Genomic DNA, 12271 nt, shown 5'->3' on the forward strand with positions numbered 1-12271 from the left:
ATATGAACCAACCAACAAGTAAAGGTTTCGAGTGCGTGGTGTCACGCCATGGGTTCAAGCCCCACATCTTTGCATCCACATTTCATTTTGGGTGAGAAGAAAGCCCCACCCAAGCACTTGGGCGTGAGGGGCCGAGAAGAGGGCCGTCTTGCCCACCCAAGCTTAGCAAGTTGGGAGAATTACAAGCTAAATGGCGCCTCGACATGTGGCAACACGCATTCCAATTCCAAGCCGACATTGGGAAAAGAAGTTATTCTGGCTCAATCTTCCGCTAGTGAGGGAGATGCGCTAACAAATCTAAGAAAGCCACACACAAAAAGATTCCAGGCCTTCAAAATCTTGGGCCATGCTCAAAATTTTGGGAAGATGTTTACATGCTCATTGTCTGGCAACAATTGTGGACTCTGGGCGCCATGTCATATTTGCTTTACACACTTTGTGATCGCCATGCCCCCACCGAAATGAGCTTCAAGATTTTGTTGAGTGGGCAAAAGGCTGCTTGTTGCTTGGTGCCCATCGTTTGGGCAAGTGATTGTGCCCAGACAAAGGAAATGAGAAATTGGGCTCTAGTCAACATCCATGCATGTGCCAAGTTCGAGTTTACGTTTTTGGGCATGGATCCACTCTGTAAGATATTTCCAAGTGGCAACCTTAAGTTGGATTTCATTGACTGTTTTGAAAAAAGAATAGGTAGCCAAGTTATTAGGCTTAGATAGTTGCAAAATGTACTCAACCTCGGGAATAAGAGAGGACTCTTGGAGTACCCTACACCAGCTTAAAATTTGCAACAATGGGGTGTACGTTAAGTTGGAGAATATTGGTGGTTTGTTCTAAGGCCAACTCTTGGTCTCTAAAAAAGGGCATGGCTAAAATGGGCTGGCAAAAGATATTGAGACGGTGGATAAGGGCTTGGAGTGCATTAGGAGGGAGTGGTGGGGTGAGATCAAAGTTATGGGGAGTGGATTGTGTGGTGAGTGTGGTGTAGAAGTGTGTGAAGGTCTTTTCGGCGAGATAACAGGATGTTCTAGTGAGCTACACAAATTCCTCTGCTTGCTGCCTAATTAGGGAAGAGTATTCCAATCTCGCATCCCTTATTTCAAGAAAGCTACTTGTTGTTGTAGTTGCAAGTTGTGTCTCTCTCCATTCCAAGAGTATCGTGCAAGGCGGAGGTCTGAATGCTGCGGGATGCTACTTGTGTCTCTGCTACCACATAGTAGTCTTCAAATTCTTTCTCGAGCTTCAAATAATTATCCTAGGTCGTGAGGTACCACTGGGGCAGTTCTTCATTACGACTCCGCTCCTCATCCAGTTGGTCCTCGATTTGCTTAAGGCGGGCCTGCATATCCTCCACCTACGCTTTGTATTGCTTTGTATTTCTTTGTTGCCTGTACGCTGGCCTCTTTGGTTGCTTGTGCTGCAACCAAACTACATCCTTCATTGGTTAATTGTTGTACCATGGAAATTGGCCATGATGAGTTGGGCAGCCGTGGGTAGCTTGTGCTTCATGGCGCTGTTGGAAGATGTTGAGCACCATTTGTTGGTACTGGATGATGAAAATCATGAACCATTCTTCAATTCAATCCGCCTGATAAGATCTTGGCCCCTCATTTCCATATAAGTTTCTTTGTTGAAGTAGGAGACCGAGAAATAGGATGCAGGTGCTTTGATCCAGTTTATCCCATAGGAGGGGATAGATTGAGTTGAGCGCTGGGCCGTTGATGGACCAGAGGGGTGCAGTTGAGGGGGCTGCTATTTTGCAAGATGTTCCAAAGCGATCTCATGAGTGTTGAGATTCATTGTTGGTCCATCCGTGCTTGTTGGTAGGCCTCATGAATGCTCTAACACATTTTTCTGCTCATCATGCAACCCACTCTCGTCGAAATTTTCTATTGCCTTGCCTTTCTTTTTCCTATTCTTCTGTTGCTCTGCTTGTGTTGCGTGTAGTTTTGCAGCCTCATTTTTGTAATTTTCCTTCTTATGCTATTTAATATGGTCCCAGTAGACCTTCTCTTCTTGAGCCTCCTCGGCTGCCCTAGCTTTCGTAGCATCATCTTCCCTTATGGCCTTTTCTTTACTGCACTTCGTTGGCATGCGACCCATGCCATGTCTTGCTACGGGACTGTCAAGGGCCCCTGGGATGAATTCCTTAGCAGCTAATCCCAAAGCTCCGCAAGGGAAGTCCCTATCCCCCCTCATGTGATATGATCAGCATGAGGATCATTGGATTGCCAATTTTGAAGTCATGGTGTGTGCAGAAGTTTTTGATCGCCTTTGTGAAGAAGATTGCTCAGTTGATGGACTGGGGTTAATGCAAGTGGGCCAATAGCTTCGGAGTAATGTTGCTGGGGTGATCTGTTATCTCCACCCTGGTTAGGAATTGGAGAGCGCATTGAGGAACAAGTGTGGGATATCCTCTTTCGCTCTATTGCATCTTCTACACCAATTATTCCCGTGACCGATCTTTTGGGCTCGAACTGCAGTCCAAATACCTCGGTGTAGGATGAGCCAGAGAAGGCGCAATTGCTTTTCAGAGATCTCTCGATCCCAGACTTTAGAGAATCTGTGCGACCAAATGTTATTGTCGTCTCTTCGATACCACGTTTTTTTTAGTCTGCTTATCAACTCCTCCTGGCCATCATTGACGATAGGAACCAGAGAAAGATTTCGTTGGCCTGCCCATTTGAATTCTCTCGTCACAGGAGGTAGATGACCACCTAGCTAGAGGAGGTTTTCTCTGGCCCACAGAGCCTGCCGTTCCTTTATCAGGGGGAGGTCAAATCTGTTTAATCTATGTGATTCTAATAGGAAATAATCGTTGTGCCATTTACCTTGAGCACGGTCCCACAAATCTCCTTAGACATTGATCCCTCTCTTCCTTAGTCTAAGAGCTGCTTTAGTTGGTCATCTCATAGTGGATGGGCGCTAAACAAGATCGAGAACCAAATTGAATCTTGGCTGCAGAAGGTGCTTGTTTTCCATGTAAATCCCTTCCATTTCAAGAAAGGTCACATTCTTTTCCAGGCCCTCCACATCCCTTTCCAAAGCTCTGAACCTTTCGTGATGCATCTTTCTTGCCTGAGAAGGAGGGATCCTAAAGGAATCTCTTTCTAGTGCCTACATCAATTAGGTTTGACTTTCCTCACATTCTTCAAAATCAGAGAAGCCCACACTGAATCTGGGTTTTGGTAGGCTTTAGGATCCATTGAGCCATGAATCTTGCCGATGACTTTTTGACATCAACCACTCCTAGACCCCCTTCCGCTTTCGGTAGAGTACAGAATTTCCATCTAACCTTGGCGCTTCTCTTGAGCTCTAAGGAGCCCCCCCCATAAAAAGGCTCAAAACAATCTGTTAAGTTGGTCAAACTGTTTTTTTGTAGGGAACCAGCAAGCTATAAAATGCAGAATGAATGGGTAGATGTAGTGATTCAACACAAATTTTCTCCTAGCCAGTGAAGGTTGTAGCCCTTGCCACCTACTAATTTTACTCCTGATCTTGTCAATTACCTAGTCCCATCTGTCTTTGTTTGTACATATGAAACCCATTGGGATCCCGAGGCAATGAAAGGTCTCACCCTCCTTTGGGATCTTGCATCTCTTATCTATGAGAATTTGGGGCGGAGCCGCCCTAGTTCCAAAGACTTGTTTTCTCATGATTAATCTTAGACCCGACACTGTGCAAGTGTCCAAGCATCTAAGGACGCTCTCCACTTATCTGGCATTGTTGCTCGGTGTGAGATTCATGTCGTCTGCGAATTGCTGGCAGACTATTTGTACTCCATTTCCCACCCGGATACCTCTAATGTTTCCATTGTCTTCTTCCTCCTTGATGAGCCAGCCAAGAGCATCTGCGGCAATGGCGAAGAGGAGAGGCGCTAAGGGGCAGCCCTGTCTAATAGATCTTTTAAGCGTAAAAGAGGAGGAGATAGCTCCGTTAACTTCCTCCTTGGCTTGGATCAGTAGAGTGTCAACAACCAAAATAAACCCAAGACCTTCCCCCATGTCTTGGAGGGAGGACATAACAAATCTTCACTCCATTCTGTCGTAAGCTTTATCAAAGTCCATTTTAAGAAAATAGATATCCTAGTTTGCCTCCTCCGCGTGCTCCAGACCTTACCAAAGAGTTAAGATGGCCTCCAGGATGTGCTTACCTTGGATGAAGCCTTTTTGTTCTTCCCTTATCCAATCTTTCATTTTGAATTTGAGTCTGATGGCTAAAGCTTTAGCGAAAATTTTGTAACTAGTATTAAGCATGGTAAGAGGTCTCCAATTCTTGAGTGTTTCTTTGGGTCCCCCTTTGGGTATTAGTTTAATCATCCCTGTGTTTATCCGTGAGTCGAGGAAACCTTTTGACTTGGATTCTTGCTAGAGGAGTAGGGGGTGCGGGCCCACTATGTCCCAGAATTCTTGGTAAAATTCTATTGGAAGTCCATCTTCACTTGGAGTTTTTCCCCTTGCCATGGCAATAACTGCACCTTTTAATTCTTCTATAGAAAGTTCCTTGTCTAGAAAGATGGAATCAAACCTTTGGATAGTACTCTTTCTAGCCAGTCGACATTTTTTCTTTATCCGTGGAAGTTTTGGGTTCCCTAAGAATCCTCTAGAAGTGCTGCGCCACAATCTGACCTATCTCTTTCAGATCCTGGATTATAGTCATCCTTTGTGTACCAGTGTATCTATCGATTCTTGAGCCTGTTTTTCCCTAAGGCTTCTAAACATGTCGTCATTTGGCCTGTCACCTCTCCCTGCCCACCATTCTCTTGTGAACACTTTGGATTGCGCTGCCTCAATGCTTGCTTCTACCCTGGCTCCGCCATCTCTGAAAGCTTTAAATCTTTCCTGTCCCTAGGTTGTGGTGTCCTCCTCCAGAATCTTGATTTGGTCTTCAATTTTTGCTCATCTGGTGGCTCTAGTGATATTCTCTCGCTTCTTGATAGCGTTGAGGAAAGTACCTGTTCTTTCTGTGGCCCTAACCCATTTTTCAGTTATAGTAGCTGTGCCATCGAAAGCTTTTTCCTAGATTCTAACTACCTTTTGTTGGACATAGGGAAGACGTAAGAAGAAGGGGTTTGCTTTGAACCAAGATTTACTTCTCTTTCCCTGACTTTTGTCTAGAGTGATTAGGATTGGTTTGTGGTCTGAAAAGGGGAGAGAAGCAAGAGCTAAGCTCTTGGTACACAAGGCTGCGTCAATGATGTCTCTTGAGTAGTACATCCTATTTATCCTTGCTTTCTTGTGGAGAGAACCCGACTGATTGTTGGTCCATGTGAAAGAGGTGTCTTCAGAGATGTCAACAATGAGCACTACAAAATCTTTGAGGGCATCCAGGAAGAAAGCTCCCTACCTCTTAGAGTGTTACCTAAGCCGTTCCATCTATCCCTATGGGATTCTACCATATTGAAGTCCCCTAGAAGGATAGCATTATTTTGCAGTATCTTCCCCTCCCATAGGGGAGGTCAATCTCTCGTGGCATTAGGGGCGTAAATGGAGAGAATCTAGCACCGAAGTTGAGGGTGGGAAAAGTCAACTTCAATCTCGACAGCCCCAAAAAGAGGTAAAGGGCGCGTGACTGACTCGACAAGGTGGCCAGCTACACCTAAGACAGCTCCACCTCTTCCTTCTTTGTGAGTGGTGCAAAACCACCGCCTCTTGTTGTCAATTTGGTTGAGCTGCCACCGTAGCTTATCCCCAGAAACTTTGACCTCTTGAAGTGCTAAAAAGTTAGGTCTTAGGCATGTTGTTTATAACCACCTTTTAAGGATGATGATAAGCCCCGCACATTGATGCTAAGAAAGGAAAAGTTGTCTTGCATCATTGTGGAGTGTTTTTGTTTCTCTTATTCTTAAAGCTTATTGGACTGTTCTGAGAAGAAAGAGTGAAGCCCAATGCCATGTGTGTCAAGGGCCACACTGCTCCAATGAGTTTCCCCTCCAAGGAGCAAATAGACTTTAATAAACTTTATTTCTTTCTTTTTTTCTTGAATTGGGAAGGTTAATGCAAAGCTTATTGAAATCCTTAGAGATTGTAAAAACTCATGTGCCCATCAAAGAACAAGTGTTCTTCACTAGCTCTTTCGAAATTTGATTATTATGAAGTCACTTGAGTGATATCAAAATGTTGTTGAGAAGTTGATTGATAAAAATGCTTGATACGAAGATCTTTGTTGTTTTAGAATATTGTTTGCTAAGATGAACAATGCTTCTCTTGACTTGCACAATTGAGTATGTTGCAAGTAAAGGTTGATGTGGACATTCCACTTGTTGAATATGCCACTAATAGAAAATATGACTTGCCTGAATTTGACTTTTCACTTGATTTCCAAAATGCTTTCTATGTTGATGGAATGGTAAATTGAACAACATAACTTGTTGAAACTAATGTCCTTTTCCACAAAACTCATTGAGTTAAACCTAAAATAAGCTTATTTTACTTGTTGTAAAGGTTCCACTATCTTGAATTTCCTTGATGTTGAAGTTCTCCAATTGATTATGTTGTCCTTGTTCAATGCTACCAATGTGTTAATGGATTGTTTCCCTTTAAGTAATGCATAGCCAAACTTGCACAAAATCTTCAAAGATATAAGAGCAATAGTTGTCTTCAATAGCTAAACCTAATGGTGAAGACTACATCCAATTTGGGTCAATGTTGAATAAGATATGTTGATTTCTACTCCATTAGGTGCTTGAAATTGGTGCTTGACTTGTCCTTTGAAATGATGTCATCATGAGTTTTTGTCATGATTGGGAACTTTGATATTGAACTTGAGTTGGCCTTTGAAATCATGTGATCATGAGTTATTGTGTAGTCTCAATGATGACTCAAGTGTCGTGGGGATCTTGAAGGAATGCCGATGGAGCCTCCACTCCAAGCTACTCCTTGTGAGAGCAATGCAAAGCACGAGCCATCCGAAAGTGTCACTCAAGAGGCTCACGGATTATTGCAATGTGTTTCCACAAGAGAAAGATGGAAAGGGGAGATGGGAGTAGAGGGAGAAGGGGAGATGGGAGAATAGAGGGAGAGTGAGAAGAGAGGGGGAGAATGAAGGGGGAGGGAGTGGCGAACGCAAAGGCACTACAAGGGAAACAAGAGAACATCCAAAGACACTTTTGGAAAAGAAGAGGGAGCTTGTATTCCAAACTTGTGCATACAACAATGAAGACCAAAGTCAACCATTTGGCCTTTTATACAAGTCACCTTTTGAAGGGAGGGCCAACCCTTTTCCTTATACCACTCTCTCTCATCTCTTTTTTGTTACAGCCACTTGGGCCCATATGGCACCAAGGCATATGCTGATTCTCTCAACCTCCTCTTTGTCTTCAAATGGCTCTTGTGTTATCCATATATGGGATCCAAATGGCTCTTGTGTTATCCTTGCCAATTTGGATGATCCCGATGACTACCTCTATCCTAAGCCATTTGAGGCTCAAAACCCACAGGACTAGATTGATGCTAAGCCATTTGCTGCTCAAAACCCATAGGACTAGATTGATGTTGAGCCATTTGTGGCTCAAAACCCATAAGGCCAGATCCGTCATCATGCTCCATGTTGTGGCTGTTAACATGCCCCTCTTCCTGTTGTGCTGAGCCGCCATCGGATCAGCCACACTGGAGTAGGTGAGTGGAGAGGATCATCTAGAGGATTTCATAGAAGACCAATTGTCGGGGGGTGATCCACGTGAAATAAGTGCAAAAGTTTCAAAAGTGGGTGGCATGCATGTCGTGGAATGTCTGAATGTGATGGCCATGGAGGTTGTAGACCCGAAGGTAGAGGCATAAGTCTTGGAATTGGGAGGGACCAGTGTCGAGGTTGAAGACAATTTGGTTGTTGAGATTATGTAGTCTGTCATCGTCAATGGGCCAATTGTGGGTGGGGAGATCCCAGAGCAGCAAAAGGATGAGGCAGTTGAAGTGTATTGCTGCAACCACCGCAGGATTTGTAGGTATCGTTGAATGACTCGAGGCAAAAGCAAAATCCCTCTTGAGTCATTTCCTTGGGGAAGTTGTATTTCAAAAAGTTGTAGATAACATTAGGATACTTTTTTTGGAGCTCTCAGAAGTGAGCCCAGGTCCATCGCCTTTACATGGGTACATGTAGAGGGATGGTCTAGGTGTGTGCTATGAAGGTAGCACCAAAATTGCTCCTTTTTCAAAAAGGGGTTGTGCCAATGGGGTTGAAGGCTGGTGTCCGCATGGGTGAGGGGAATGGGCGCATCTAGGGCTAAGTGGTAATCACCACGTGTGTGCTTCACATGGGTTTTGCCTCTAGTCATTGAAAGACTAGGTAATAAACTAAGTGAGGGGGTGAACTTCCATTATTTTGTAGAGACAAACATGAAATCCTTCAAGCTGGGCCGTCTAGTGATGCATTAGAGAATTGCTGGGCAAGTCCTAGAAGGATTATAGGTCGGGCCACCATTGGATATCTTTGGGCGAGGAGGAGGGGGGTGCTGGAGGGATCTCATTGTTGATATTTGGCATAGGCTCCTCCTCTACATTCCTGGTAGGTGAAGGGTCGATGGGCGTATGTACAAAATGTGCTAGCTTTAGTAATGTATTGAGAGCCTCATCGGGAAGGTTGACAGGAGCGTTGGAGAAGATGAACTCGGAGGTCCCATGTTGTGTGTTGCTAGTGATGGAGGCATTAGAGGAGTACTTGGGGAGGTTGTGTGAGGAAGGGGAGGTGAGACGAGGTTGGCAGGCTATTGGGGGTGTTGGGCACGATCTATAGGGTGTTTTTGTAGAATTTTGTGGGGGGCAGTAGAGTTAAAGATAGTGATTGCTTCCTACCCTTCCTCCTCAGTAACATCTTTAGGGTATGCTACATGAATTGTGTCAAAATTGTTGACCAAGGACTCGAGTGAGTCCTGAAGAGCTTGTAGCACCCGACTTTTACAAAATGATGATGCCAAGGGGAGATGGTAGGTTGTGGAGTGATATGCAACTAGGTGTCCTTGCATTTGGACTATGGAAGCCCAGCCATAGGTTTGCATCCAGTTGATGTCAGCTTGGAGGTTGTCAAGAGTATAGACACATAGGCTAAGTTTGTCGGACTTGGCTAGTTACATCACATCATCCTGTGGATAATTGGTGGACTTAGTGATTACTCGACACCATGCATCGAAGTTGAGGAGGATGGGGTGGGCAGCTAGGGTTTAAAGATTGGAGGGAAGGAGGAGGGATAGACTAGCCGAGTGAAGGTTGAGGGAGAAACAAGACATGGCGAGGAGGGAGCAACAATGCTCGGGATTGCAACGATGGAGGATGGTCTAGAGTGTGTTAGGCAGGAGAGGGGCAGTGAGATCTATGTGTAAAATGAGGTCTCATGTGTGGAGTGCATCAAAGTACATTTGAAGGGTTTGGGGGACGGTGCGTGGGGCGTGGGGAGCTGGGCCACTACTTCCAATAGTTGGAGCTACATGTGGTCCACCTGTGAGAGCTATTGGGCCAACATGGTAGTGTAGCCTCCAAGTGTTTGCTACTACTGCAGTGTGCTACAAAATTGTAGGGATTTTGTGAGACCGAACCAAGGAGAAGAGGTAGAGCTTGTGATGAATGACGCGGGTTCTTGGGGTTGCATGGGGTTAGGGGTTGTAGTCTGGGGGATAGAGGGGGTGGGAGGAATGTTTGTCGACGTAGGGTGGAGAGCAATATGTATAATGTTGTCCCATTGAAACTCCTCCACATCAATGGGGTCTAAGATGGTGACCTTGCTTTTAGAGTGTCAGGTGGAGGCCTCAAGGCATCGTCGTCTCCTCAAGAATTCTACACTTGACGATCTTCGTATTGTTCTCTCAATTGACTGTCAAGTGGTTGTTGAGCGGGATGGCTGGAGGGGGTGGGGCTTGGATCGCTTCTTAGTCATTTGGGGTTGGCTACCATTGCCTCTTCATCTATTGGGATAGGTCCTATGTCTAGCTTATCAGCCAACCCATATCCCATAGGTAGTTGTTGCCTCAACATGTGGTACAACACGGGCATGTACATCATCGAATTGCCTAGGACATCACCATGTGTCTTGAGGTCTTCCCTCATTTGCATGCAGAAGAAATCTGCCCAGTTGGTGACTTGTGGCTCTGCCAGCCTTATGAGGATGTTGGGCACGATCGACTGATGGCGGTTTGTGTGTTTGACTTGGGTCAACCGCTGGAGCACTCTTGCCAATTTTTCCATCTCGAGCTTTCTTTATTTCAGAGAAGTGAATACGGACCTTGCTCTTCTTCTTGTCATATTTCTAGATCTTGCTGAGGGCCTCATGCAGATATTTCTTATGGGAGTAATTGTCGGCAATGATGGGGAGGCCGAAGGCAGAGTGCACCCCATCCTTATTGAGGTGGTAGAAGTGGGGGGTGCCTGTTACGTCACGTAGAATTTCGATGTTGGAATTTGAGTTGTAGGCCTTGATGAATTTCCCAAGCAACTTCATGTCGAGGTGACATGGCAAATGGTCCGCAATGGGCTTGAGGCCTATCATTGCTAGGGATGCTTGTACTTTGGGCTCCTTAAGAGCTTGGTATGCAGTCGCTTTGTGGTAGTGGAGGGTGTAATCATTCCTATTGTACACAAACCTTGAGTGGATTGCACAGCCTTTGAGTTGTTAGAGCCATGTTTCTCCAAGTGGTGAGTGTGTCATGGACCTCATGACCTTTTACTCCCCCTGTGTTGAAGCTGGCATACGTTTCCTGGATGATTTGGGGGGGTGGTTGCAGCCGCTGTTGGTTGTGCTTGGGAGGCCTATTGTGTCAAAGAATGTAGGATCGTGCTAAACCTAGTGCAACTAGATGAGCATAAGAACTATGAAGGCTCAAAGCATAGAAGAAACTCCATGAAAGAGATGATGGTTTATGCATCATCCTGGTTGTCAGGCGTGCATTAGCACTGCGGCATTCACTTTGTTGGAACTCTCTCAGAATAGGGAATGTAGGTTCTTGTGTGGTTGTAACCCAAGCAGGGATAGGTTCTTCTGGTACCGCAACCCTTGATGTGGAAGACACATCACAGGCGCTCCATTGAGTAAGGTGGCCTTTGATGGTGTACGCAAGGGCTTGGAGGAAGGTGGTTGTGTAACTACCCCACTTTTAGGGGTTAGTTCTTGTGTTGCTTCCTCAAGGACCTTAGTGGCTTTCTCATTGAGTTGCATTATATGTGGAATCATGACACTCCTTAGGCTCGTAGAATTGTTCATTGTGCTAGGCTCGAGGGTAGGTTCTTGTGGGACTATATCAGAAGTTGACACAGGTTCTTGTGTTACTACCTTATGAATCCTAGCAAGTCGAGGTCGTGTATTTGGTGTCATTGGAAGCTTTGGGATCCAAACGTATTGCTCACCTTGATAGTAGCCCTGGGCTTCCAAGAGCCTTGTCGCAACCCAATGCTTGTAAAACTTTTGTTTGAGGGCTGTTGGAATTTTTCCTTACTAGCGTGGTGATTGGCAACGTCAAGCTCTGCTCCTTGATGGGATTGCCCGTGTTGGCACGGGACACGAAGGGGCTGGAGACCCTTCCCCAGCTTTGAGCTTCTAGGACTACTGTTCCCTTCTGAAGTGGCGTTGTGCACAAAGGATGGCTTTGTGCACTTGTTGTTCATAGAATTTCTAGGTCGGGGGCTTGGCCTTGGGTGTGGAAAGTAGGGGTGGGAGAGCAGTTTGTGGCAAGTGTTTGCCATTATCGAGATTAGGAATTTGAGCCACATTCATATGGATTTCCTTATGAGGATCCAACCAAGGGGCACTGGAGGCTCGTGGAGCTTTGGACCTACCTTCGTTTACAATTTCCCTACCTCTTGCTAGCAGTTGTACTATGGGGGATGTGGGATGAACTTTACATAGCGAAATTGCTGCAATTCTCCCCTCGTACGTGAGAGTTGTGTTTCTAGCTGTCCAATTGATTTGGTAGTTCATGGCATAGCACCAGGTACTTCCCAATATCATCTGTTCATCGAGTATCTCTATGGGGAGAACATAAAAATGAATCTCTACCTCTTGGTGGGGGTGACAATAATTAGTTTCAAGTCTACATACCCCAATGTACTTAAGAGTTGATCGTTGATTGCCCGAACTAAAGCAACAGTAAGGGTTAGGGGTACCTATAGCATTTCCCATACTTTGTAGAGATGAAATTATGGCTTGTTCCTAGATCCACGAGTGCCTTAATGCATGTACTTGGACCCTAAAATTGGACACTCGACCTAGTTGGATCTACTATCAGTTCCTCGATCGGCCCAAGGTGTTCTACTATTATTGCCTTAAACAGGGTCATTTGCTTTCATTGTCTAAT

Source organism: Dipteris shenzhenensis, chromosome 22 (assembly GCF_047967505.1).
Source record: "Dipteris shenzhenensis isolate YYH24624 ecotype China chromosome 22, Dip_SZ_1.0, whole genome shotgun sequence".
In the NCBI taxonomy this organism is placed as follows: domain Eukaryota; kingdom Viridiplantae; phylum Streptophyta; class Polypodiopsida; order Gleicheniales; family Dipteridaceae; genus Dipteris; species Dipteris shenzhenensis.